We start from the raw sequence: 21,600 nt of genomic DNA on the forward strand, positions 1-21,600 counted from the left end.
AAATTGTGTTAGTTTCTCTATGAGATAGTAAAAGAAGGTTCAAACTGAACAGCTGCTGTCAACGGCCATTCTAAGCTGAATGTGCCTGCTCTCGTCAGATCGCAGCATCAATGCAGCTTAAGGCTTGGCAAGTACCAGCATGGGAGACTGGCTGGAAATCCCAAGTTCCGTTGACCTTTTTGAACCTGAAAATTGTGTTAGTTTCTATATGAGATAGTAAAAGAAGGTTCAAATTGAACAGCTGCTGTCAACGGCCCTTCTAAGCTGAATGTGCCTGCTCTCGTCAGATCGCAGCAGCAATGCAGCTTAAGGCTTGGCAAGTACCAGCATGGGAGACTGGCTGGGAATCCCAAGTTCTGTTGACCTTTTTGAACCTGAAAATTGTGTTAGTTTTTCTATGAGATAGTAAAAGAAGGTTCAAATTGAACAGCTGCTGTCAACGGCCATTCTAAGCTGAATGTGCCTGCTCTCGTCAGATCGCAGCAGCTTAAGGCTTGGCAAGTACCAGCATGGGAGACTGGCTCGGAATCCCAAGTTCCGTTGATCTTTTTGAACCTGAAAATTGTGTTAGTTTCTATATGAGATAGTAAAAGAAGGTTCAAATTGAACAGCTGCTGTCAACGGCCCTTCTAAGCTGAATGTGCCTGCTCTCGTCAGATCGCAGCAGCAATGCAGCTTAAGGCTTGGCAAGTACCAGCATGGGAGACTGGCTGGGAATCCCAAGTTCTGTTGACCTTTTTGAACCTGAAAATTGTGTTAGTTTTTCTATGAGATAGTAAAAGAAGGTTCAAATTGAACAGCTGCTGTCAACGGCCATTCTAAGCTGAATGTGCCTGCTCTCGTCAGATCGCAGCAGCTTAAGGCTTGGCAAGTACCAGCATGGGAGACTGGCTCGGAATCCCAAGTTCCGTTGATCTTTTTGAACCTGAAAATTGTGTTAGTTTCTCTATGAGATAGTAAAAGAAGGTTCAAATTGAACAGCTGCTGCTAACGGCCATTCTAAGCTGAATGTGCCTGCTCTCGTCAGTTCGCAGCAGCAATGCAGCTTAAGGCTTGGCAAGTACCAGCATGGGAGACTGGCTGGGAATCCTAAGTTCCGTTGACCTTTTTGAACCTGAAAATTGTGTTAGTTTCTCTATGAGATATTAAAAGAAGGTTCAAATTGAACAGCTGCTGTCAACGGCCATTCTAAGCTGAATGTGCCTGCTCTCGTCAGATCGCAGCAGCAATGCAGCTTAAGGCTTGGCAAGTACCAGCATGGGAGACTGGCTGGGAATCCCAAGTTCCGTTGACCTTTTTGAACCTGAAAATTGTGTTAGTTTCTCTATGAGATAGTAAAAGAAGGTTCAAATTGAACAGCTGCTGTCAACGGCCATTCTAAGCTGAATGTGCCTGCTCTCGTCAGATCGCAGCATCAATGCAGCTTAAGGCTTGGCAAGTACCAGCATGGGAGACTGTCTGGGAATCCCAAGTTCCGTTGACCTTTTTGAACCTGAAAATTGTGTTAGTTTCTATATGAGATAGTAAAAGAAGGTTCAAATTGAACAGCTGCTGTCAACGGCCCTTCTAAGCTGAATGTGCCTGCTCTCGTCAGATCGCAGCAGCAATGCAGCTTAAGGCTTGGCAAGTACCAGCATGGGAGACTGGCTGGGAATCCCAAGTTCCGTTGAGCTTTTTGAACCTGAAAATTGTGTTAGTTTCTCTATGAGATAGTAAAAGAAAGTAGAAATTAGGCAGCTGCTGTCAACGGCCATTCTAAGCTGAATGTGCCTGCTCTCGTCAGATCGCAGCAGCAATGCAGCTTAAGGCTTGGCAAGTACCAGCATGGGAGACTGGCTGGGAATCCCAAGTTCCGTTGACCTTTTTGAACCTGAAAATTGTTAGTTTCTCTGTCAAAGATGGTAAAAGAAGGTTCAAATTGAATAGCTGCTGTCAACGGCCATTCTAAGCTGAATGTGCCTGCTCTCGTTAGATCGCAGCAGCAATGCAGCTTTAGGCTTGGCAAGTACCAGCATGGGAGACTGGCTGGGAATCCCAAGTTCTGTTGACCTTTTTGAACCTGAAAATTGTGTTAGTTTTTCTATGAGATAGTAAAAGAAGGTTCAAATTGAACAGCTGCTGTCAACGGCCATTCTAAGCTGAATGTGCCTGCTCTCGTCAGATCGCAGCAGCTTAAGGCTTGGCAAGTACCAGCATGGGAGACTGGCTGGGAATCCCAAGTTCCGTTGACCTTTTTGAACCTGAAAATTGTGTTAGTTTCTCTATGAGATAGTAAAAGAAGGTTCAAATTGAACAGCTGCTGCTAACGGCCATTCTAAGCTGAATGTGCCTGCTCTCGTCAGTTCGCAGCAGCAATGCAGCTTAAGGCTTGGCAAGTACCAGCATGGGAGACTGGCTGGGAATCCTAAGTTCCGTTGACCTTTTTGAACCTGAAAATTGTGTTAGTTTCTCTATGAGATATTAAAAGAAGGTTCAAATTGAACAGCTGCTGTCAACGGCCATTCTAAGCTGAATGTGCCTGCTCTCGTCAGATCGCAGCAGCAATGCAGCTTAAGGCTTGGCAAGTACCAGCATGGGAAACTGGCTGGGAATCCCAAGTTCCGTTGACCTTTTTGAACCTGAAAATTGTTAGTTTCTCTGTCAAAGATGGTAAAAGAAGGTTCAAATTGAACAGCTGCTGTCAACGGCCATTCTAAGCTGAATGTGCCTGCTCTCGTCAGATCGCAGCAGCAATGCAGCTTAAGGCTTGGCAAGTACCAGCATGGGAGACTGGCTGGGAATCCCAAGTTCCGTTGACCTTTTTGAACCTGAAAATTGTGTTAGTTTCTCTATGAGATAGTAAAAGAAGGTTCAAATTGAACAGCTGCTGTCAACGGCCATTCTAAGCTGAATGTGCCTGCTCTCGTCAGATCGCAGCAGCAATGCAGCTTAAGGCTTGGCAAGTACCAGCATGGGAGACTGGCTGGGAATCCCAAGTTCTGTTGACCTTTTTGAACCTGAAAATTGTGTTAGTTTCTCTATGAGATAGTAAAAGAAGGTTCAAATTGAACAGCTGCTGTCAACGGCCATTCTAAGCTGAATGTGCCTGCTCTCGTCAGATCGCAGCAGCAATGCAGCTTAAGGCTTGGCAAGTACCAGCATGGGAGACTGGCTGCGAATCCCAAGTTCTGTTGACCTTTTTGAACCTGAAAATTGTGTTAGTTTCTCTATGAGATAGTAAAAGAAGGTTCAAATTGAACAGCTGCTGTCAACGGCCATTCTAAGCTGAATGTGCCTGCTCTCGTCAGATCGCAGCAGCTTAAGGCTTGGCAAGTACCAGCATGGGAGACTGGCTGGGAATCCCAAGTTCCGTTGACCTTTTTGAACCTGAAAATTGTGTTAGTTTCTCTATGAGATAGTAAAAGAAGGTTCAAATTGAACAGCTGCTGTCAACGGCCATTCTAAGCTGAATGTGCGTGCTCTTGTCGGATCACAGCAGCGATGCGGCTTAAGGCTTGGCAAGTACCAGCATGGGAGACTGGCTGTGAATCCCAAGTTCCGTTGACCTTTTTGAACCTGAAAATTGTGTTAGTTTCTCTATGAGATAGTAAAAGAAGGTTCAAACTGAACAGCTGCTGTCAACGGCCATTCTAAGCTGAATGTGCCTGCTCTCGTCAGATCGCAGCATCAATGCAGCTTAAGGCTTGGCAAGTACCAGCATGGGAGACTGTCTGGGAATCCCAAGTTCCGTTGACCTTTTTGAACCTGAAAATTGTGTTAGTTTCTATATGAGATAGTAAAAGAAGGTTCAAATTGAACAGCTGCTGTCAACGGCCCTTCTAAGCTGAATGTGCCTGCTCTCGTCAGATCGCAGCAGCAATGCAGCTTAAGGCTTGGCAAGTACCAGCATGGGAGACTGGCTGGGAATCCCAAGTTCCGTTGAGCTTTTTGAACCTGAAAATTGTGTTAGTTTCTCTATGAGATAGTAAAAGAAAGTAGAAATTAGGCAGCTGCTGTCAACGGCCATTCTAAGCTGAATGTGCCTGCTCTCGTCAGATCGCAGCAGCAATGCAGCTTAAGGCTTGGCAAGTACCAGCATGGGAGACTGGCTGGGAATCCCAAGTTCCGTTGACCTTTTTGAACCTGAAAATTGTTAGTTTCTCTGTCAAAGATGGTAAAAGAAGGTTCAAATTGAATAGCTGCTGTCAACGGCCATTCTAAGCTGAATGTGCCTGCTCTCGTTAGATCGCAGCAGCAATGCAGCTTTAGGCTTGGCAAGTACCAGCATGGGAGACTGGCTGGGAATCCCAAGTTCTGTTGACCTTTTTGAACCTGAAAATTGTGTTAGTTTTTCTATGAGATAGTAAAAGAAGGTTCAAATTGAACAGCTGCTGTCAACGGCCATTCTAAGCTGAATGTGCCTGCTCTCGTCAGATCGCAGCAGCTTAAGGCTTGGCAAGTACCAGCATGGGAGACTGGCTGGGAATCCCAAGTTCCGTTGACCTTTTTGAACCTGAAAATTGTGTTAGTTTCTCTATGAGATAGTAAAAGAAGGTTCAAATTGAACAGCTGCTGCTAACGGCCATTCTAAGCTGAATGTGCCTGCTCTCGTCAGTTCGCAGCAGCAATGCAGCTTAAGGCTTGGCAAGTACCAGCATGGGAGACTGGCTGGGAATCCTAAGTTCCGTTGACCTTTTTGAACCTGAAAATTGTGTTAGTTTCTCTATGAGATATTAAAAGAAGGTTCAAATTGAACAGCTGCTGTCAACGGCCATTCTAAGCTGAATGTGCCTGCTCTCGTCAGATCGCAGCAGCAATGCAGCTTAAGGCTTGGCAAGTACCAGCATGGGAAACTGGCTGGGAATCCCAAGTTCCGTTGACCTTTTTGAACCTGAAAATTGTTAGTTTCTCTGTCAAAGATGGTAAAAGAAGGTTCAAATTGAACAGCTGCTGTCAACGGCCATTCTAAGCTGAATGTGCCTGCTCTCGTCAGATCGCAGCAGCAATGCAGCTTAAGGCTTGGCAAGTACCAGCATGGGAGACTGGCTGGGAATCCCAAGTTCCGTTGACCTTTTTGAACCTGAAAATTGTGTTAGTTTCTCTATGAGATAGTAAAAGAAGGTTCAAATTGAACAGCTGCTGTCAACGGCCATTCTAAGCTGAATGTGCCTGCTCTCGTCAGATCGCAGCAGCAATGCAGCTTAAGGCTTGGCAAGTACCAGCATGGGAGACTGGCTGGGAATCCCAAGTTCTGTTGACCTTTTTGAACCTGAAAATTGTGTTAGTTTCTCTATGAGATAGTAAAAGAAGGTTCAAATTGAACAGCTGCTGTCAACGGCCATTCTAAGCTGAATGTGCCTGCTCTCGTCAGATCGCAGCAGCAATGCAGCTTAAGGCTTGGCAAGTACCAGCATGGGAGACTGGCTGGGAATCCCAAGTTCCGTTGACCTTTTTGAACCTGAAAATTGTGTTAGTTTCTCTTTGAGATAGTAAAAGAAGGTTCAAATTGAACAGCTGCTGTCAACATCCATTCTAAGCTGAATGTGCCTGCTCTCGTCAGATCGCAGCAGCAATGCAGCTTAAGGCTTGGCAAGTACCAGCATGGGAGACTGGCTGCGAATCCCAAGTTCTGTTGACCTTTTTGAACCTGAAAATTGTGTTAGTTTCTCTATGAGATAGTAAAAGAAGGTTCAAATTGAACAGCTGCTGTCAACGGCCATTCTAAGCTGAATGTGCCTGCTCTCGTCAGATCGCAGCAGCTTAAGGCTTGGCAAGTACCAGCATGGGGGACTGGCTGGGAATCCCAAGTTCCGTTGACCTTTTTGAACCTGAAAATTGTGTTAGTTTCTCTATGAGATAGTAAAAGAAGGTTCAAATTGAACAGCTGCTGTCAACGGCCATTCTAAGCTGAATGTGCGTGCTCTTGTCGGATCACAGCAGCGATGCGGCTTAAGGCTTGGCAAGTACCAGCATGGGAGACTGGCTGTGAATCCCAAGTTCCGTTGACCTTTTTGAACCTGAAAATTGTGTTAGTTTCTCTATGAGATAGTAAAAGAAGGTTCAAACTGAACAGCTGCTGTCAACGGCCATTCTAAGCTGAATGTGCCTGCTCTCGTCAGATCGCAGCATCAATGCAGCTTAAGGCTTGGCAAGTACCAGCATGGGAGACTGTCTGGGAATCCCAAGTTCCGTTGACCTTTTTGAACCTGAAAATTGTGTTAGTTTCTATATGAGATAGTAAAAGAAGGTTCAAATTGAACAGCTGCTGTCAACGGCCCTTCTAAGCTGAATGTGCCTGCTCTCGTCAGATCGCAGCAGCAATGCAGCTTAAGGCTTGGCAAGTACCAGCATGGGAGACTGGCTGGGAATCCCAAGTTCCGTTGAGCTTTTTGAACCTGAAAATTGTGTTAGTTTCTCTATGAGATAGTAAAAGAAAGTAGAAATTAGGCAGCTGCTGTCAACGGCCATTCTAAGCTGAATGTGCCTGCTCTCGTCAGATCGCAGCAGCAATGCAGCTTAAGGCTTGGCAAGTACCAGCATGGGAGACTGGCTGGGAATCCCAAGTTCCGTTGACCTTTTTGAACCTGAAAATTGTTAGTTTCTCTGTCAAAGATGGTAAAAGAAGGTTCAAATTGAATAGCTGCTGTCAACGGCCATTCTAAGCTGAATGTGCCTGCTCTCGTTAGATCGCAGCAGCAATGCAGCTTTAGGCTTGGCAAGTACCAGCATGGGAGACTGGCTGGGAATCCCAAGTTCTGTTGACCTTTTTGAACCTGAAAATTGTGTTAGTTTTTCTATGAGATAGTAAAAGAAGGTTCAAATTGAACAGCTGCTGTCAACGGCCATTCTAAGCTGAATGTGCCTGCTCTCGTCAGATCGCAGCAGCTTAAGGCTTGGCAAGTACCAGCATGGGAGACTGGCTGGGAATCCCAAGTTCCGTTGACCTTTTTGAACCTGAAAATTGTGTTAGTTTCTCTATGAGATAGTAAAAGAAGGTTCAAATTGAACAGCTGCTGCTAATGGCCATTCTAAGCTGAATGTGCCTGCTCTCGTCAGTTCGCAGCAGCAATGCAGCTTAAGGCTTGGCAAGTACCAGCATGGGAGACTGGCTGGGAATCCTAAGTTCCGTTGACCTTTTTGAACCTGAAAATTGTGTTAGTTTCTCTATGAGATATTAAAAGAAGGTTCAAATTGAACAGCTGCTGTCAACGGCCATTCTAAGCTGAATGTGCCTGCTCTCGTCAGATCGCAGCAGCAATGCAGCTTAAGGCTTGGCAAGTACCAGCATGGGAAACTGGCTGGGAATCCCAAGTTCCGTTGACCTTTTTGAACCTGAAAATTGTGTTAGTTTCTCTATGAGATAGTAAAAGAAGGTTCAAATTGAACAGCTGCTGTCAACGGCCATTCTAAGCTGAATGTGCCTGCTCTCGTCAGATCGCAGCAGCAATGCAGCTTAAGGCTTGGCAAGTACCAGCATGGGAGACTGGCTGGGAATCCCAAGTTCCGTTGACCTTTTTGAACCTGAAAATTGTGTTAGTTTCTCTATGAGATAGTAAAAGAAGGTTCAAATTGAACAGCTGCTGTCAACGGCCATTCTAAGCTGAATGTGCCTGCTCTCGTCAGATCGCAGCAGCAATGCAGCTTAAGGCTTGGCAAGTACCAGCATGGGAGACTGGCTGGGAATCCCAAGTTCCGTTGACCTTTTTGAACCTGAAAATTGTGTTAGTTTCTCTATGAGATAGTAAAAGAAGGTTCAAATTGAACAGCTGCTGTCAACGGCCATTCTAAGCTGAATGTGCCTGCTCTCGTCAGATCGCAGCAGCAATGCAGCTTAAGGCTTGGCAAGTACCAGCATGGGAGACTGGCTGGGAATCCCAAGTTCCGTTGACCTTTTTGAACCTGAAAATTGTGTTAGTTTCTCTATGAGATAGTAAAAGAAGGTTCAAATTGAACAGCTGCTGTCAACATCCATTCTAAGCTGAATGTGCCTGCTCTCGTCAGATCGCAGCAGCAATGCAGCTTAAGGCTTGGCAAGTACCAGCATGGGAGACTGGCTGCGAATCCCAAGTTCTGTTGACCTTTTTGAACCTGAAAATTGTGTTAGTTTCTCTATGAGATAGTAAAAGAAGGTTCAAATTGAACAGCTGCTGTCAACGGCCATTCTAAGCTGAATGTGCCTGCTCTCGTCAGATCGCAGCAGCTTAAGGCTTGGCAAGTACCAGCATGGGAGACTGGCTGGGAATCCCAAGTTCCGTTGACCTTTTTGAACCTGAAAATTGTGTTAGTTTCTCTATGAGATAGTAAAAGAAGGTTCAAACTGAACAGCTGCTGTCAACGGCCATTCTAAGCTGAATGTGCCTGCTCTCGTCAGATCGCAGCATCAATGCAGCTTAAGGCTTGGCAAGTACCAGCATGGGAGACTGGCTGGGAATCCCAAGTTCCGTTGACCTTTTTGAACCTGAAAATTGTGTTAGTTTCTCTATGAGATAGTAAAAGAAGGTTCAAATTGAACAGCTGCTGTCAACGGCCATTCTAAGCTGAATGTGCCTGCTCTCGTCAGATCGCAGCAGCAATGCAGCTTAAGGCTTGGCAAGTACCAGCATGGGAGACTGGCTGGGAATCCCAAGTTCCGTTGACCTTTTTGAACCTGAAAATTGTTAGTTTCTCTGTCAAAGATGGTAAAAGAAGGTTCAAATTGAACAGCTGCTGTCAACGGCCATTCTAAGCTGAATGTGCCTGCTCTCGTCAGATCGCAGCAGCATTGCAGCTTAAGGCTTGGCAAGTACCAGCATGGGAGACTGGCTGGGAATCCCAAGTTCTGTTGACCTTTTTGAACCTGAAAATTGTGTTAGTTTCTCTATGAGATAGTAAAAGAAGGTTCAAATTGAACAGCTGCTGTCAACGGCCATTCTAAGCTGAATGTGCCTGCTCTCGTCAGATCGCAGCAGCAATGCAGCTTAAGGCTTGGCAAGTACCAGCATGGGAGACTGGCTGGGAATCCCAAGTTCTGTTGACCTTTTTGAACCTGAAAATTGTGTTAGTTTCTCTATGAGATAGTAAAAGAAGGTTCAAATTGAACAGCTGCTGTCAACGGCCATTCTAAGCTGAATGTGCCTGCTCTCGTCAGATCGCAGCAGCAATGCAGCTTAAGGCTTGGCAAGTACCAGCATGGGAGACTGGCTGGGAATCCCAAGTTCTGTTGACCTTTTTGAACCTGAAAATTGTGTTAGTTTCTCTATGAGATAGTAAAAGAAGGTTCAAATTGAACAGCTGCCGTCAACGGCCATTCTAAGCTGAATGTGCCTGCTCTCGTCAGATCGCAGCAGCAATGCAGCTTAAGGCTTGGCAAGTACCAGCATGGGAGACTGGCTGGGAATCCCAAGTTCCGTTGACCTTTTTGAACCTGAAAATTGTGTTAGTTTCTCTATGAGATAGTAAAAGAAGGTTCAAATTGAACAGCTGCTGTCAACGGCCATTCTAAGCTGAATGTGCCTGCTCTCGTCAGATCGCAGCAGCAATGCAGCTTAAGGCTTGGCAAGTACCAGCATGGGAGACTGGCTGGGAATCCCAAGTTCTGTTGACCTTTTTGAACCTGAAAATTGTGTTAATTTCTCTATGAGATAGTAAAAGAAGGTTCAAATTGAACAGCTGCTGTCAACGGCCATTCTAAGCTGAATGTGCCTGCTCTCGTCAGATCGCAGCAGCTTAAGGCTTGGCAAGTACCAGCATGGGAGACTGGCTGGGAATCCCAAGTTCCGTTGACCTTTTTGAACCTGAAAATTGTGTTAGTTTCTCTATGAGATAGTAAAAGAAGGTTCAAATTGAACAGCTGCTGTCAACGGCCATTCTAAGCTGAATGTGCCTGCTCTCATCAGATCGCAGCAGCAATGCAGCTTAAGGCTTGGCAAGTACCAGCATGGGAGACTGGCTGGGAATCCCAAGTTCCGTTGACCTTTTTGAACCTGAAAATTGTGTTAGTTTCTCTATGAGATAGTAAAAGAAGGTTCAAATTGAACAGCTGCTGTCAACGGCCATTCTAAGCTGAATGTGCCTGCTCTCGTCAGATCGCAGCAGCAATGCAGCTTAAGGCTTTGCAAGTACCAGCATGGGAGACTGGCTGGGAATCCCAAGTTCCGTTGACCTTTTTGAACCTGAAAATTGTGTTAGTTTCTCTATGAGATAGTAAAAGAAGGTTCAAACTGAACAGTTGCTGTCAACGGCCATTCTAAGCTGAATGTGCCTGCTCTCGTCAGATCGCAGCAGCAATGCAGCTTAAGGCTTGGCAAGTACCAGCATGGGAGACTGGCTGGGAATCCCAAGTTCCGTTGATATTTTTAACCTGAAAATTGTGTTAGTTTCTCTATGAGATAGTAAAAGAAGGTTCAAACTGAACAGCTGCTGTCAACGGCCATTCTAAGCTGAATGTGCCTGCTCTCGTCAGATCGCAGCAGCAATGCAGCTTAAGGCTTGGCAAGTACCAGCATGGGAGACTGGCTGGGAATCCCAAGTTCCGTTGACCTTTTTGAACCTGAAAATGGTGTTAGTTTCTCTATGAGATAGTAAAAGAAGGTTCAAATTGAACAGCTGCTGTCAACAGCCATTCTCAGCTGAATGTGCCTGCTCTCGTCAGATCGCAGCAGCAATGCAGCTTAAGGCTTGGCAAGTACCAGCATGGGAGACTGGCTGGGAATCCCAAGTTCTGTTGACCTTTTTGAACCTGAAAATTGTGTTAGTTTCTCTATGAGATAGTAAAAGAAGGTTCAAATTGAACAGCTGCTGTCAACGGCCATTCTAAGCTGAATGTGCCTGCTCTCATCAGATCGCAGCAGCAATGCAGCTTAAGGCTTGGCAAGTACCAGCATGGGAGACTGGCTGGGAATCCCAAGTTCCGTTGACCTTTTTGAACCTGAAAATTGTGTTAGTTTCTCTATGAGATAGTAAAAGAAGGTTCAAATTGAACAGCTGCTGTCAACGGCCATTCTAAGCTGAATGTGCCTGCTCTCGTCAGATCGCAGCAGCAATGCAGCTTAAGGCTTTGCAAGTACCAGCATGGGAGACTGGCTGGGAATCCCAAGTTCCGTTGACCTTTTTGAACCTGAAAATTGTGTTAGTTTCTCTATGAGATAGTAAAAGAAGGTTCAAACTGAACAGTTGCTGTCAACGGCCATTCTAAGCTGAATGTGCCTGCTCTCGTCAGATCGCAGCAGCAATGCAGCTTAAGGCTTGGCAAGTACCAGCATGGGAGACTGGCTGGGAATCCCAAGTTCCGTTGATATTTTTAACCTGAAAATTGTGTTAGTTTCTCTATGAGATAGTAAAAGAAGGTTCAAACTGAACAGCTGCTGTCAACGGCCATTCTAAGCTGAATGTGCCTGCTCTCGTCAGATCGCAGCAGCAATGCAGCTTAAGGCTTGGCAAGTACCAGCATGGGAGACTGGCTGGGAATCCCAAGTTCCGTTGACCTTTTTGAACCTGAAAATTGTGTTAGTTTCTCTATGAGATAGTAAAAGAAGGTTCAAATTGAACAGCTGCTGTCAACAGCCATTCTCAGCTGAATGTGCCTGCTCTCGTCAGATCGCAGCAGCAATGCAGCTTAAGGCTTGGCAAGTACCAGCATGGGAGACTGGCTGGGAATCCCAAGTTCTGTTGACCTTTTTGAACCTGAAAATTGTGTTAGTTTCTCTATGAGATAGTAAAAGAAGGTTCAAATTGAACAGCTGCTGTCAACGGCCATTCTAAGCTGAATGTGCCTGCTCTCGTCAGATCGCAGCAGCTTAAGGCTTGGCAAGTACCAGCATGGGAGACTGGCTGGGAATCCCTAGTTCCGTTGACATTTTTGAACCTGAAAATTGTGTTAGTTTCTCTATGAGATAGTAAAAGAAGGTTCAAATTGAACAGCTGCTGTCAACGGCCATTCTAAGCTGAATGTGCCTGCTCTCGTCAGATCGCAGCAGCAATGCAGCTTAAGGCTTGGCAAGTACCAGCATGGGAGACTGGCTGGGAATCCCAAGTTCCGTTGACCTTTTTGAACCTGAAAATTGTGTTAGTTTCTCTATGAGATAGTAAAAGAAGGTTCAAATTGAACAGCTGCTGTCAACGGCCATTCTAAGCTGAATGTGCCTGCTCTCGTCAGATCGCAGCAGCAATGCAGCTTAAGGCTTGGCAAGTACCAGCATGGGAGACTGGCTGTGAATCCCAAGTTCCGTTGACCTTTTTGAACCTGAAAATTGTGTTAGTTTCTCTATGAGATAGTAAAAGAAGGTTCAAACTGAACAGCTGCTGTCAACGGCCATTCTAAGCTGAATGTGCCTGCTCTCGTCAGATCGCAGCATCAATGCAGCTTAAGGCTTGGCAAGTACCAGCATGGGAGACTGTCTGGGAATCCCAAGTTCCGTTGACCTTTTTGAACCTGAAAATTGTGTTAGTTTCTATATGAGATAGTAAAAGAAGGTTCAAATTGAACAGCTGCTGTCAACGGCCCTTCTAAGCTGAATGTGCCTGCTCTCGTCAGATCGCAGCAGCAATGCAGCTTAAGGCTTGGCAAGTACCAGCATGGGAGTCTGGCTGGGAATCCCAAGTTCCGTTGAGCTTTTTGAACCTGAAAATTGTGTTAGTTTCTCTATGAGATAGTAAAAGAAAGTAGAAATTAGGCAGCTGCTGTCAACGGCCATTCTAAGCTGAATGTGCCTGCTCTCGTCAGATCGCAGCAGCAATGCAGCTTAAGGCTTGGCAAGTACCAGCATGGGAGACTGGCTGGGAATCCCAAGTTCCGTTGACCTTTTTGAACCTGAAAATTGTTAGTTTCTCTGTCAAAGATGGTAAAAGAAGGTTCAAATTGAATAGCTGCTGTCAACGGCCATTCTAAGCTGAATGTGCCTGCTCTCGTTAGATCGCAGCAGCAATGCAGCTTAAGGCTTGGCAAGTACCAGCATGGGAGACTGGCTGGGAATCCCAAGTTCTGTTGACCTTTTTGAACCTGAAAATTGTGTTAGTTTTTCTATGAGATAGTAAAAGAAGGTTCAAATTGAACAGCTGCTGTCAACGGCCATTCTAAGCTGAATGTGCCTGCTCTCGTCAGATCGCAGCAGCTTAAGGCTTGGCAAGTACCAGCATGGGAGACTGGCTGGGAATCCCAAGTTCCGTTGACCTTTTTGAACCTGAAAATTGTGTTAGTTTCTCTATGAGATAGTAAAAGAAGGTTCAAATTGAACAGCTGCTGCTAACGGCCATTCTAAGCTGAATGTGCCTGCTCTCGTCAGTTCGCAGCAGCAATGCAGCTTAAGGCTTGGCAAGTACCAGCATGGGAGACTGGCTGGGAATCCTAAGTTCCGTTGACCTTTTTGAACCTGAAAATTGTGTTAGTTTCTCTATGAGATATTAAAAGAAGGTTCAAATTGAACAGCTGCTGTCAACGGCCATTCTAAGCTGAATGTGCCTGCTCTCGTCAGATCGCAGCAGCAATGCAGCTTAAGGCTTGGCAAGTACCAGCATGGGAGACTGGCTGGGAATCCCAAGTTCCGTTGACCTTTTTGAACCTGAAAATTGTTAGTTTCTCTGTCAAAGATGGTAAAAGAAGGTTCAAATTGAACAGCTGCTGTCAACGGCCATTCTAAGCTGAATGTGCCTGCTCTCGTCAGATCGCAGCAGCAATGCAGCTTAAGGCTTGGCAAGTACCAGCATGGGAGACTGGCTGGGAATCCCAAGTTCTGTTGACCTTTTTGAACCTGAAAATTGTGTTAGTTTCTCTATGAGATAGTAAAAGAAGGTTCAAATTGAACAGCTGCTGTCAACGGCCATTCTAAGCTGAATGTGCCTGCTCTCGTCAGATCGCAGCAGCAATGCAGCTTAAGGCTTGGCAAGTACCAGCATGGGAGACTGGCTGGGAATCCCAAGTTCCGTTGACCTTTTTGAACCTGAAAATTGTGTTAGTTTCTCTATGAGATAGTAAAAGAAGGTTCAAATTGAACAGCTGCTGTCAACGGCCATTCTAAGCTGAATGTGCCTGCTCTCGTCAGATCGCAGCAGCAATGCAGCTTAAGGCTTGGCAAGTACCAGCATGGGAGACTGGCTGGGAATCCCAAGTTCTGTTGACCTTTTTGAACCTGAAAATTGTGTTAGTTTCTCTATGAGATAGTAAAAGAAGGTTCAAATTGAACAGCTGCTGTCAACGGCCATTCTAAGCTGAATGTGCCTGCTCTCGTCAGATCGCAGCAGCAATGCAGCTTAAGGCTTGGCAAGTACCAGCATGGGAGACTGGCTGGGAATCCCAAGTTCCGTTGACCTTTTTGAACCTGAAAATTGTGTTAGTTTCTCTATGAGATAGTAAAAGAAGGTTCAAATTGAACAGCTGCTGTCAACATCCATTCTAAGCTGAATGTGCCTGCTCTCGTCAGATCGCAGCAGCAATGCAGCTTAAGGCTTGGCAAGTACCAGCATGGGAGACTGGCTGCGAATCCCAACTTCTGTTGACCTTTTTGAACCTGAAAATTGTGTTAGTTTCTCTATGAGATAGTAAAAGAAGGTTCAAATTGAACAGCTGCTGTCAACGGCCATTCTAAGCTGAATGTGCCTGCTCTCGTCAGATCGCAGCAGCTTAAGGCTTGGCAAGTACCAGCATGGGAGACTGGCTGGGAATCCCAAGTTCCGTTGACCTTTTTGAACCTGAAAATTGTGTTAGTTTCTCTATGAGATAGTAAAAGAAGGTTCAAACTGAACAGCTGCTGTCAACGGCCATTCTAAGCTGAATGTGCCTGCTCTCGTCAGATCGCAGCATCAATGCAGCTTAAGGCTTGGCAAGTACCAGCATGGGAGACTGGCTGGGAATCCCAAGTTCCGTTGACCTTTTTGAACCTGAAAATTGTGTTAGTTTCTCTATGAGATAGTAAAAGAAGGTTCAAATTGAACAGCTGCTGTCAACGGCCATTCTAAGCTGAATGTGCCTGCTCTCGTCAGATCGCAGCAGCAATGCAGCTTAAGGCTTGGCAAGTACCAGCATGGGAGACTGGCTGGGAATCCCAAGTTCCGTTGACCTTTTTGAACCTGAAAATTGTGTTAGTTTTTCTATGAGATAGTAAAAGAAGGTTCAAATTGAACAGCTGCTGTCAACGGCCATTCTAAGCTGAATGTGCCTGCTCTCGTCAGATCGCAGCAGCAATGCAGCTTAAGGCTTGGCAAGTACCAGTATGGGAGACTGGCTGGGAATCCCAAGTTCCGTTGACCTTTTTGAACCTGAAAATTGTGTTAGTTTCTCTATGAGATAGTAAAAGAAGGTTCAAATTGAACAGCTGCTGTCAACGGCCATTCTAAGCTGAATGTGCCTGCTCTCGTCAGATCGCAGCAGCAATGCAGCTTAAGGCTTGTCAAGTACCAGCATGGGAGACTGGCTGGGAATCCCAAGTTCCGTTGACCTTTTTGAACCTGAAAATTGTTAGTTTCTCTGTCAATGATGGTAAAAGAAGGTTCAAATTGAACAGCTGCTGTCAACGGCCATTCTAAGCTGAATGTGCCTGCTCTCGTCAGATCGCAGCAGCATTGCAGCTTAAGGCTTGGCAAGTACCAGCATGGGAGACTGGCTGGGAATCCCAAGTTCTGTTGACCTTTTTGAACCTGAAAATTGTGTTAGTTTCTCTATGAGATAGTAAAAGAAGGTTCAAATTGAACAGCTGCTGTCAACGGCCATTCTAAGCTGAATGTGCCTGCTCTCGTCAGATCGCAGCAGCAATGCAGCTTAAGGCTTGGCAAGTACCAGCATGGGAGACTGGCTGGGAATCCCAAGTTCTGTTGACCTTTTTGAACCTGAAAATTGTGTTAGTTTCTCTATGAGATAGTAAAAGAAGGTTCAAATTGAACAGCTGCTGTCAACGGCCATTCTAAGCTGAATGTGCCTGCTCTCGTCAGATCGCAGCAGCTTAAGGCTTGGCAAGTACCAGCATGGGAGACTGGCTGGGAATCCCAAGTTCTGTTGACCTTTTTGAACCTGAAAATTGTGTTAGTTTCTCTATGAGATAGTAAAAGAAGGTTCAAATTGAACAGCTGCTGTCAACGGCCATTCTAAGCTGAATGTGCCTGCTCTCGTCAGATCGCAGCAGCAATGCAGCTTAAGGCTTGGCAAGTACCAGCATGGGAGACTGGCTGGGAATCCCAAGTTCTGTTGACCTTTTTGAACCTGAAAATTGTGTTAGTTTCTCTATGAGATAGTAAAAGAAGGTTCAAATTGAACAGCTGCCGTCAACGGCCATTCTAAGCTGAATGCGCCTGCTCTCGTCAGATCGCAGCAGCAATGCAGCTTAAGGCTTGGCAAGTACCAGCATGGGAGACTGGCTGGGAATCCCAAGTTCCGTTGACCTTTTTGAACCTGAAAATTGTGTTAGTTTCTCTATGAGATAGTAAAAGAAGGTTCAAATTGAACAGCTGCTGTCAACGGCCATTCTAAGCTGAATGTGCCTGCTCTCGTCAGATCGCAGCAGCAATGCAGCTTAAGGCTTGGCAAGTACCAGCATGGGAGACTGGCTGGGAATCCCAAGTTCCGTTGACCTTTTTGAACCTGAAAATTGTGTTAGTTTCTCTATGAGATAGTAAAAGAAGGTTCAAATTGAACAGCTGCTGTCAACGGCCATTCTAAGCTGAATGTGCCTGCTCTCGTCAGATCGCAGCAGCAATGCAGCTTAAGGCTTGGCAAGTACCAGCATGGGAGACTGGCTGGGAATCCCAAGTTCTGTTGACCTTTTTGAACCTGAAAATTGTGTTAATTTCTCTATGAGATAGTAAAAGAAGGTTCAAATTGAACAGCTGCTGTCAACGGCCATTCTAAGCTGAATGTGCCTGCTCTCGTCAGATCGCAGCAGCTTAAGGCTTGGCAAGTACCAGCATGGGAGACTGGCTGGGAATCCCAAGTTCCGTTGACCTTTTTGAACCTGAAAATTGTGTTAGTTTCTCTATGAGATAGTAAAAGAAGGTTCAAATTGACCAGCTGCTGTCAACGGCCATTCTAAGCTGAATGTGCCTGCTCTCATCAGATCGCAGCAGCAATGCAGCTTAAGGCTTGGCAAGTACCAGCATGGGAGACTGGCTGGGAATCCCAAGTTCCGTTGACCTTTTTGAACCTGAAAATTGTGTTAGTTTCTCTATGAGATAGTAAAAGAAGGTTCAAATTGAACAGCTGCTGTCAACGGCCATTCTAAGCTGAATGTGCCTGCTCTCGTCAGATCGCAGCAGCAATGCAGCTTAAGGCTTTGCAAGTACCAGCATGGGAGACTGGCTGGGAATCCCAAGTTCCGTTGACCTTTTTGAACCTGAAAATTGTGTTAGTTTCTCTATGAGATAGTAAAAGAAGGTTCAAACTGAACAGTTGCTGTCAACGGCCATTCTAAGCTGAATGTGCCTGCTCTCGTCAGATCGCAGCAGCAATGCAGCTTAAGGCTTGGCAAGTACCAGCATGGGAGACTGGCTGGGAATCCCAAGTTCCGTTGATATTTTTAACCTGAAAATTGTGTTAGTTTCTCTATGAGATAGTAAAAGAAGGTTCAAACTGAACAGCTGCTGTCAACGGCCATTCTAAGCTGAATGTGCCTGGTCTCGTCAGATCGCAGCATCAATGCAGCTTAAGGCTTGGCAAGTACCAGCATGGGAGACTGGCTGGGAATCCCAAGTTCCGTTGACCTTTTTGAACCTGAAAATTGTGTTAGTTTCTCTATGAGATAGTAAAAGAAGGTTCAAATTGAACAGCTGCTGTCAACGGCCATTCTAAGCTGAATATGCCTGCTCTCGTCAGATCGCAGCAGCTTAAGGCTTGGCAAGTACCAGCATGGGAGACTGGCTGGGAATCCCAAGTTCCGTTGACCTTTTTGAACCTGAAAATTGTGTTAGTTTCTCTATGAGATAGTAAAAGAAGGTTCAAACTGAACAGCTGCTGTCAACGGCCATTCTAAGCTGAATGTGCCTGCTCTCGTCAGATCGCAGCATCAATGCAGCTTAAGGCTTGGCAAGTACCAGCATGGGAGACTGGCTGGGAATCCCAAGTTCCGTTGACCTTTTTGAACCTGAAAATTGTGTTAGTTTCTCTATGAGATAGTAAAAGAAGGTTCAAATTGAACAGCTGCTGTCAACGGCCATTCTAAGCTGAATGTGCCTGCTCTCGTCAGATCGCAGCAGCTTAAGGCTTGGCAAGTACCAGCATGGGAGACTGGCTGGGAATCCCAAGTTCCGTTGACCTTTTTGAACCTGAAAATTGTGTTAGTTTCTCTATGAGATAGTAAAAGAAGGTTCAAACTGAACAGCTGCTGTCAACGGCCATTCTAAGCTGAATGTGCCTGCTCTCGTCAGATCGCAGCATCAATGCAGCTTAAGGCTTGGCAAGTACCAGCATGGGAGACTGGCTGGGAATCCCAAGTTCCGTTGACCTTTTTGAACCTGAAAATTGTGTTAGTTTCTCTATGAGATAGTAAAAGAAGGTTCAAATTGAACAGCTGCTGTCAACGGCCATTCTAAGCTGAATGTGCCTGCTCTCGTCAGATCGCAGCAGCAATGCAGCTTAAGGCTTGGCAAGTACCAGCATGGGAGACTGGCTGGGAATCCCAAGTTCCGTTGACCTTTTTGAACCTGAAAATTGTGTTAGTTTCTCTATGAGATAGTAAAAGAAGGTTCAAATTGAACAGCTGCTGTCAACGGCCATTCTAAGCTGAATGTGCCTGCTCTCGTCAGATCGCAGCAGCAATGCAGCTTAAGGCTTGGCAAGTACCAGCATGGGAGACTGGCTGGGAATCCCAAGTTCCGTTGACCTTTTTGAACCTGAAAATTGTTAGTTTCTCTGTCAAAGATGGTAAAAGAAGGTTCAAATTGAACAGCTGCTGTCAACGGCCATTCTAAGCTGAATGTGCCTGCTCTCGTCAGATCGCAGCAGCATTGCAGCTTAAGGCTTGGCAAGTACCAGCATGGGAGACTGGCTGGGAATCCCAAGTTCTGTTGACCTTTTTGAACCTGAAAATTGTGTTAGTTTCTCTATGAGATAGTAAAAGAAGGTTCAAATTGAACAGCTGCTGTCAACGGCCATTCTAAGCTGAATGTGCCTGCTCTCGTCAGATCGCAGCAGCAATGCAGCTTAAGGCTTGGCAAGTACCAGCATGGGAGACTGGCTGGGAATCCCAAGTTCTGTTGACCTTTTTGAACCTGAAAATTGTGTTAGTTTCTCTATGAGATAGTAAAAGAAGGTTCAAATTGAACAGCTGCTGTCAACGGCCATTCTAAGCTGAATGTGCCTGCTCTCGTCAGATCGCAGCAGCTTAAGGCTTGGCAAGTACCAGCATGGGAGACTGGCTGGGAATCCCTAGTTCCGTTGACCTTTTTGAACCTGAAAATTGTGTTAGTTTCTCTATGAGATAGTAAAAGAAGGTTCAAATTGAACAGCTGCTGTCAACGGCCATTCTAAGCTGAATGTGCCTGCTCTCGTCAGATCGCAGCAGCAATGCAGCTTAAGGCTTGGCAAGTACCAGCATGGGAGACTGGCTGGGAATCCCAAGTTCTGTTGACCTTTTTGAACCTGAAAATTGTGTTAGTTTCTCTATGAGATAGTAAAAGAAGGTTCAAATTGAACAGCTGCTGTCAACGGCCATTCTAAGCTGAATGTGCCTGCTCTCGTCAGATCGCAGCAGCAATGCAGCTTAAGGCTTGGCAAGTACCAGCATGGGAGACTGGCTGGGAATCCCAAGTTCTGTTGACCTTTTTGAACCTGAAAATTGTGTTAGTTTCTCTATGAGATAGTAAAAGAAGGTTCAAATTGAACAGCTGCCGTCAACGGCCATTCTAAGCTGAATGTGCCTGCTCTCGTCAGATCGCAGCAGCAATGCAGCTTAAGGCTTGGCAAGTACCAGCATGGGAGACTGGCTGGGAATCCCAAGTTCCGTTGACCTTTTTGAACCTGAAAATTGTGTTAGTTTCTCTATGAGATAGTAAAAGAAGGTTCAAATTGAACAGCTGCTGTCAACGGCCATTCTAAGCTGAATGTGCCTGCTCTCGTCAGATCGCAGCAGCAATGCAGCTTAAGGCTTGGCAAGTACCAGCATGGGAGACTGGCTGGGAATCCCAAGTTCCGTTGACCTTTTTGAACCTGAAAATTGTGTTAGTTTCTCTATGAGATAGTAAAAGAAGGTTCAAATTGAACAGCTGCTGTCAACGGCCATTCTAAGCTGAATGTGCCTGCTCTCGTCAGATCGCAGCAGCAATGCAGCTTAAGGCTTGGCAAGTACCAGCATGGGAGACTGGCTGGGAATCCCAAGTTCTGTTGACCTTTTTGAACCTGAAAATTGTGTTAATTTCTCTATGAGATAGTAAAAGAAGGTTCAAATTGAACAGCTGCTGTCAACGGCCATTCTAAGCTGAATGTGCCTGCTCTCGTCAGATCGCAGCAGCTTAAGGCTTGGCAAGTACCAGCATGGGAGACTGGCTGGGAATCCCAAGTTCCGTTGACCTTTTTGAACCTGAAAATTGTGTTAGTTTCTCTATGAGATAGTAAAAGAAGGTTCAAATTGACCAGCTGCTGTCAACGGCCATTCTAAGCTGAATGTGCCTGCTCTCATCAGATCGCAGCAGCAATGCAGCTTAAGGCTTGGCAAGTACCAGCATGGGAGACTGGCTGGGAATCCCAAGTTCCGTTGACCTTTTTGAACCTGAAAATTGTGTTAGTTTCTCTATGAGATAGTAAAAGAAGGTTCAAATTGAACAGCTGCTGTCAACGGCCATTCTAAGCTGAATGTGCCTGCTCTCGTCAGATCGCAGCAGCAATGCAGCTTAAGGCTTTGCAAGTACCAGCATGGGAGACTGGCTGGGAATCCCAAGTTCCGTTGACCTTTTTGAACCTGAAAATTGTGTTAGTTTCTCTATGAGATAGTAAAAGAAGGTTCAAACTGAACAGTTGCTGTCAACGGCCATTCTAAGCTGAATGTGCCTGCTCTCGTCAGATCGCAGCAGCAATGCAGCTTAAGGCTTGGCAAGTACCAGCATGGGAGACTGGCTGGGAATCCCAAGTTCCGTTGATATTTTTAACCTGAAAATTGTGTTAGTTTCTCTATGAGATAGTAAAAGAAGGTTCAAACTGAACAGCTGCTGTCAACGGCCATTCTAAGCTGAATGTGCCTGGTCTCGTCAGATCGCAGCATCAATGCAGCTTAAGGCTTGGCAAGTACCAGCATGGGAGACTGGCTGGGAATCCCAAGTTCCGTTGACCTTTTTGAACCTGAAAATTGTGTTAGTTTCTCTATGAGATAGTAAAAGAAGGTTCAAATTGAACAGCTGCTGTCAACGGCCATTCTAAGCTGAATATGCCTGCTCTCGTCAGATCGCAGCAGCTTAAGGCTTGGCAAGTACCAGCATGGGAGACTGGCTGGGAATCCCAAGTTCCGTTGACCTTTTTGAACCTGAAAATTGTGTTAGTTTCTCTATGAGATAGTAAAAGAAGGTTCAAATTGAACAGCTGCTGTCAACGGCCATTCTAAGCTGAATGTGCCTGCTCTCGTCAGATCGCAGCAGCTTAAGGCTTGGCAAGTACCAGCATGGGAGACTGGCTGGGAATCCCAAGTTCCGTTGACCTTTTTGAACCTGAAAATTGTGTTAGTTTCTCTATGAGATAGT

At 45.6% G+C, this 21,600-nt stretch overlaps 38 pseudogenes; all 38 read left to right on the forward strand.

Moving 5' to 3' along the window:
• The first annotated feature begins 57 nt into the window (after nt 1-57).
• On the forward strand, nt 58-176 carry LOC140094351 (5S ribosomal RNA; annotated as a pseudogene).
• Nucleotides 177-246: 70 nt separating this feature from the next.
• Nucleotides 247-365, forward strand: LOC140089178 (5S ribosomal RNA; annotated as a pseudogene).
• Nucleotides 366-616: 251 nt separating this feature from the next.
• Nucleotides 617-735, forward strand: LOC140089179 (5S ribosomal RNA; annotated as a pseudogene).
• A 440-nt stretch (nt 736-1,175) lies between these two features.
• Nucleotides 1,176-1,294, forward strand: LOC140100523 (5S ribosomal RNA; annotated as a pseudogene).
• Nucleotides 1,295-1,364: 70 nt separating this feature from the next.
• Nucleotides 1,365-1,483, forward strand: LOC140081613 (5S ribosomal RNA; annotated as a pseudogene).
• A 70-nt stretch (nt 1,484-1,553) lies between these two features.
• Nucleotides 1,554-1,672, forward strand: LOC140096033 (5S ribosomal RNA; annotated as a pseudogene).
• A 70-nt stretch (nt 1,673-1,742) lies between these two features.
• On the forward strand, nt 1,743-1,861 carry LOC140100524 (5S ribosomal RNA; annotated as a pseudogene).
• A 70-nt stretch (nt 1,862-1,931) lies between these two features.
• LOC140082249 (5S ribosomal RNA) lies at nt 1,932-2,050 on the forward strand (annotated as a pseudogene).
• Nucleotides 2,051-2,490: 440 nt separating this feature from the next.
• On the forward strand, nt 2,491-2,609 carry LOC140083272 (5S ribosomal RNA; annotated as a pseudogene).
• A 70-nt stretch (nt 2,610-2,679) lies between these two features.
• On the forward strand, nt 2,680-2,798 carry LOC140100525 (5S ribosomal RNA; annotated as a pseudogene).
• Nucleotides 2,799-2,868: 70 nt separating this feature from the next.
• On the forward strand, nt 2,869-2,987 carry LOC140080774 (5S ribosomal RNA; annotated as a pseudogene).
• A 70-nt stretch (nt 2,988-3,057) lies between these two features.
• On the forward strand, nt 3,058-3,176 carry LOC140090605 (5S ribosomal RNA; annotated as a pseudogene).
• Nucleotides 3,177-3,616: 440 nt separating this feature from the next.
• LOC140081614 (5S ribosomal RNA) lies at nt 3,617-3,735 on the forward strand (annotated as a pseudogene).
• A 70-nt stretch (nt 3,736-3,805) lies between these two features.
• On the forward strand, nt 3,806-3,924 carry LOC140096034 (5S ribosomal RNA; annotated as a pseudogene).
• Nucleotides 3,925-3,994: 70 nt separating this feature from the next.
• On the forward strand, nt 3,995-4,113 carry LOC140100527 (5S ribosomal RNA; annotated as a pseudogene).
• Nucleotides 4,114-4,183: 70 nt separating this feature from the next.
• Nucleotides 4,184-4,302, forward strand: LOC140082250 (5S ribosomal RNA; annotated as a pseudogene).
• Nucleotides 4,303-4,742: 440 nt separating this feature from the next.
• LOC140083273 (5S ribosomal RNA) lies at nt 4,743-4,861 on the forward strand (annotated as a pseudogene).
• A 70-nt stretch (nt 4,862-4,931) lies between these two features.
• On the forward strand, nt 4,932-5,050 carry LOC140100528 (5S ribosomal RNA; annotated as a pseudogene).
• A 70-nt stretch (nt 5,051-5,120) lies between these two features.
• On the forward strand, nt 5,121-5,239 carry LOC140080775 (5S ribosomal RNA; annotated as a pseudogene).
• A 70-nt stretch (nt 5,240-5,309) lies between these two features.
• Nucleotides 5,310-5,428, forward strand: LOC140100529 (5S ribosomal RNA; annotated as a pseudogene).
• Nucleotides 5,429-6,057: 629 nt separating this feature from the next.
• On the forward strand, nt 6,058-6,176 carry LOC140081615 (5S ribosomal RNA; annotated as a pseudogene).
• Nucleotides 6,177-6,246: 70 nt separating this feature from the next.
• On the forward strand, nt 6,247-6,365 carry LOC140096035 (5S ribosomal RNA; annotated as a pseudogene).
• Nucleotides 6,366-6,435: 70 nt separating this feature from the next.
• On the forward strand, nt 6,436-6,554 carry LOC140100531 (5S ribosomal RNA; annotated as a pseudogene).
• Nucleotides 6,555-6,624: 70 nt separating this feature from the next.
• Nucleotides 6,625-6,743, forward strand: LOC140082251 (5S ribosomal RNA; annotated as a pseudogene).
• A 440-nt stretch (nt 6,744-7,183) lies between these two features.
• On the forward strand, nt 7,184-7,302 carry LOC140083274 (5S ribosomal RNA; annotated as a pseudogene).
• Nucleotides 7,303-7,372: 70 nt separating this feature from the next.
• On the forward strand, nt 7,373-7,491 carry LOC140100532 (5S ribosomal RNA; annotated as a pseudogene).
• Nucleotides 7,492-7,561: 70 nt separating this feature from the next.
• LOC140100533 (5S ribosomal RNA) lies at nt 7,562-7,680 on the forward strand (annotated as a pseudogene).
• A 70-nt stretch (nt 7,681-7,750) lies between these two features.
• LOC140100534 (5S ribosomal RNA) lies at nt 7,751-7,869 on the forward strand (annotated as a pseudogene).
• Nucleotides 7,870-8,309: 440 nt separating this feature from the next.
• On the forward strand, nt 8,310-8,428 carry LOC140084352 (5S ribosomal RNA; annotated as a pseudogene).
• Nucleotides 8,429-8,498: 70 nt separating this feature from the next.
• LOC140100535 (5S ribosomal RNA) lies at nt 8,499-8,617 on the forward strand (annotated as a pseudogene).
• Nucleotides 8,618-8,687: 70 nt separating this feature from the next.
• Nucleotides 8,688-8,806, forward strand: LOC140093256 (5S ribosomal RNA; annotated as a pseudogene).
• A 70-nt stretch (nt 8,807-8,876) lies between these two features.
• LOC140080776 (5S ribosomal RNA) lies at nt 8,877-8,995 on the forward strand (annotated as a pseudogene).
• A 70-nt stretch (nt 8,996-9,065) lies between these two features.
• Nucleotides 9,066-9,184, forward strand: LOC140080777 (5S ribosomal RNA; annotated as a pseudogene).
• Nucleotides 9,185-9,813: 629 nt separating this feature from the next.
• LOC140098648 (5S ribosomal RNA) lies at nt 9,814-9,931 on the forward strand (annotated as a pseudogene).
• An 826-nt stretch (nt 9,932-10,757) lies between these two features.
• On the forward strand, nt 10,758-10,875 carry LOC140098649 (5S ribosomal RNA; annotated as a pseudogene).
• Nucleotides 10,876-16,205: 5,330 nt separating this feature from the next.
• LOC140097690 (5S ribosomal RNA) lies at nt 16,206-16,323 on the forward strand (annotated as a pseudogene).
• A 630-nt stretch (nt 16,324-16,953) lies between these two features.
• LOC140098650 (5S ribosomal RNA) lies at nt 16,954-17,071 on the forward strand (annotated as a pseudogene).
• A 3,440-nt stretch (nt 17,072-20,511) lies between these two features.
• On the forward strand, nt 20,512-20,629 carry LOC140098651 (5S ribosomal RNA; annotated as a pseudogene).
• The last annotated feature ends 971 nt before the right edge of the window (nt 20,630-21,600 follow it).

Source organism: Engystomops pustulosus, chromosome 9 (assembly GCF_040894005.1).
Source record: "Engystomops pustulosus chromosome 9, aEngPut4.maternal, whole genome shotgun sequence".
Classification (NCBI taxonomy): domain Eukaryota; kingdom Metazoa; phylum Chordata; class Amphibia; order Anura; family Leptodactylidae; genus Engystomops; species Engystomops pustulosus.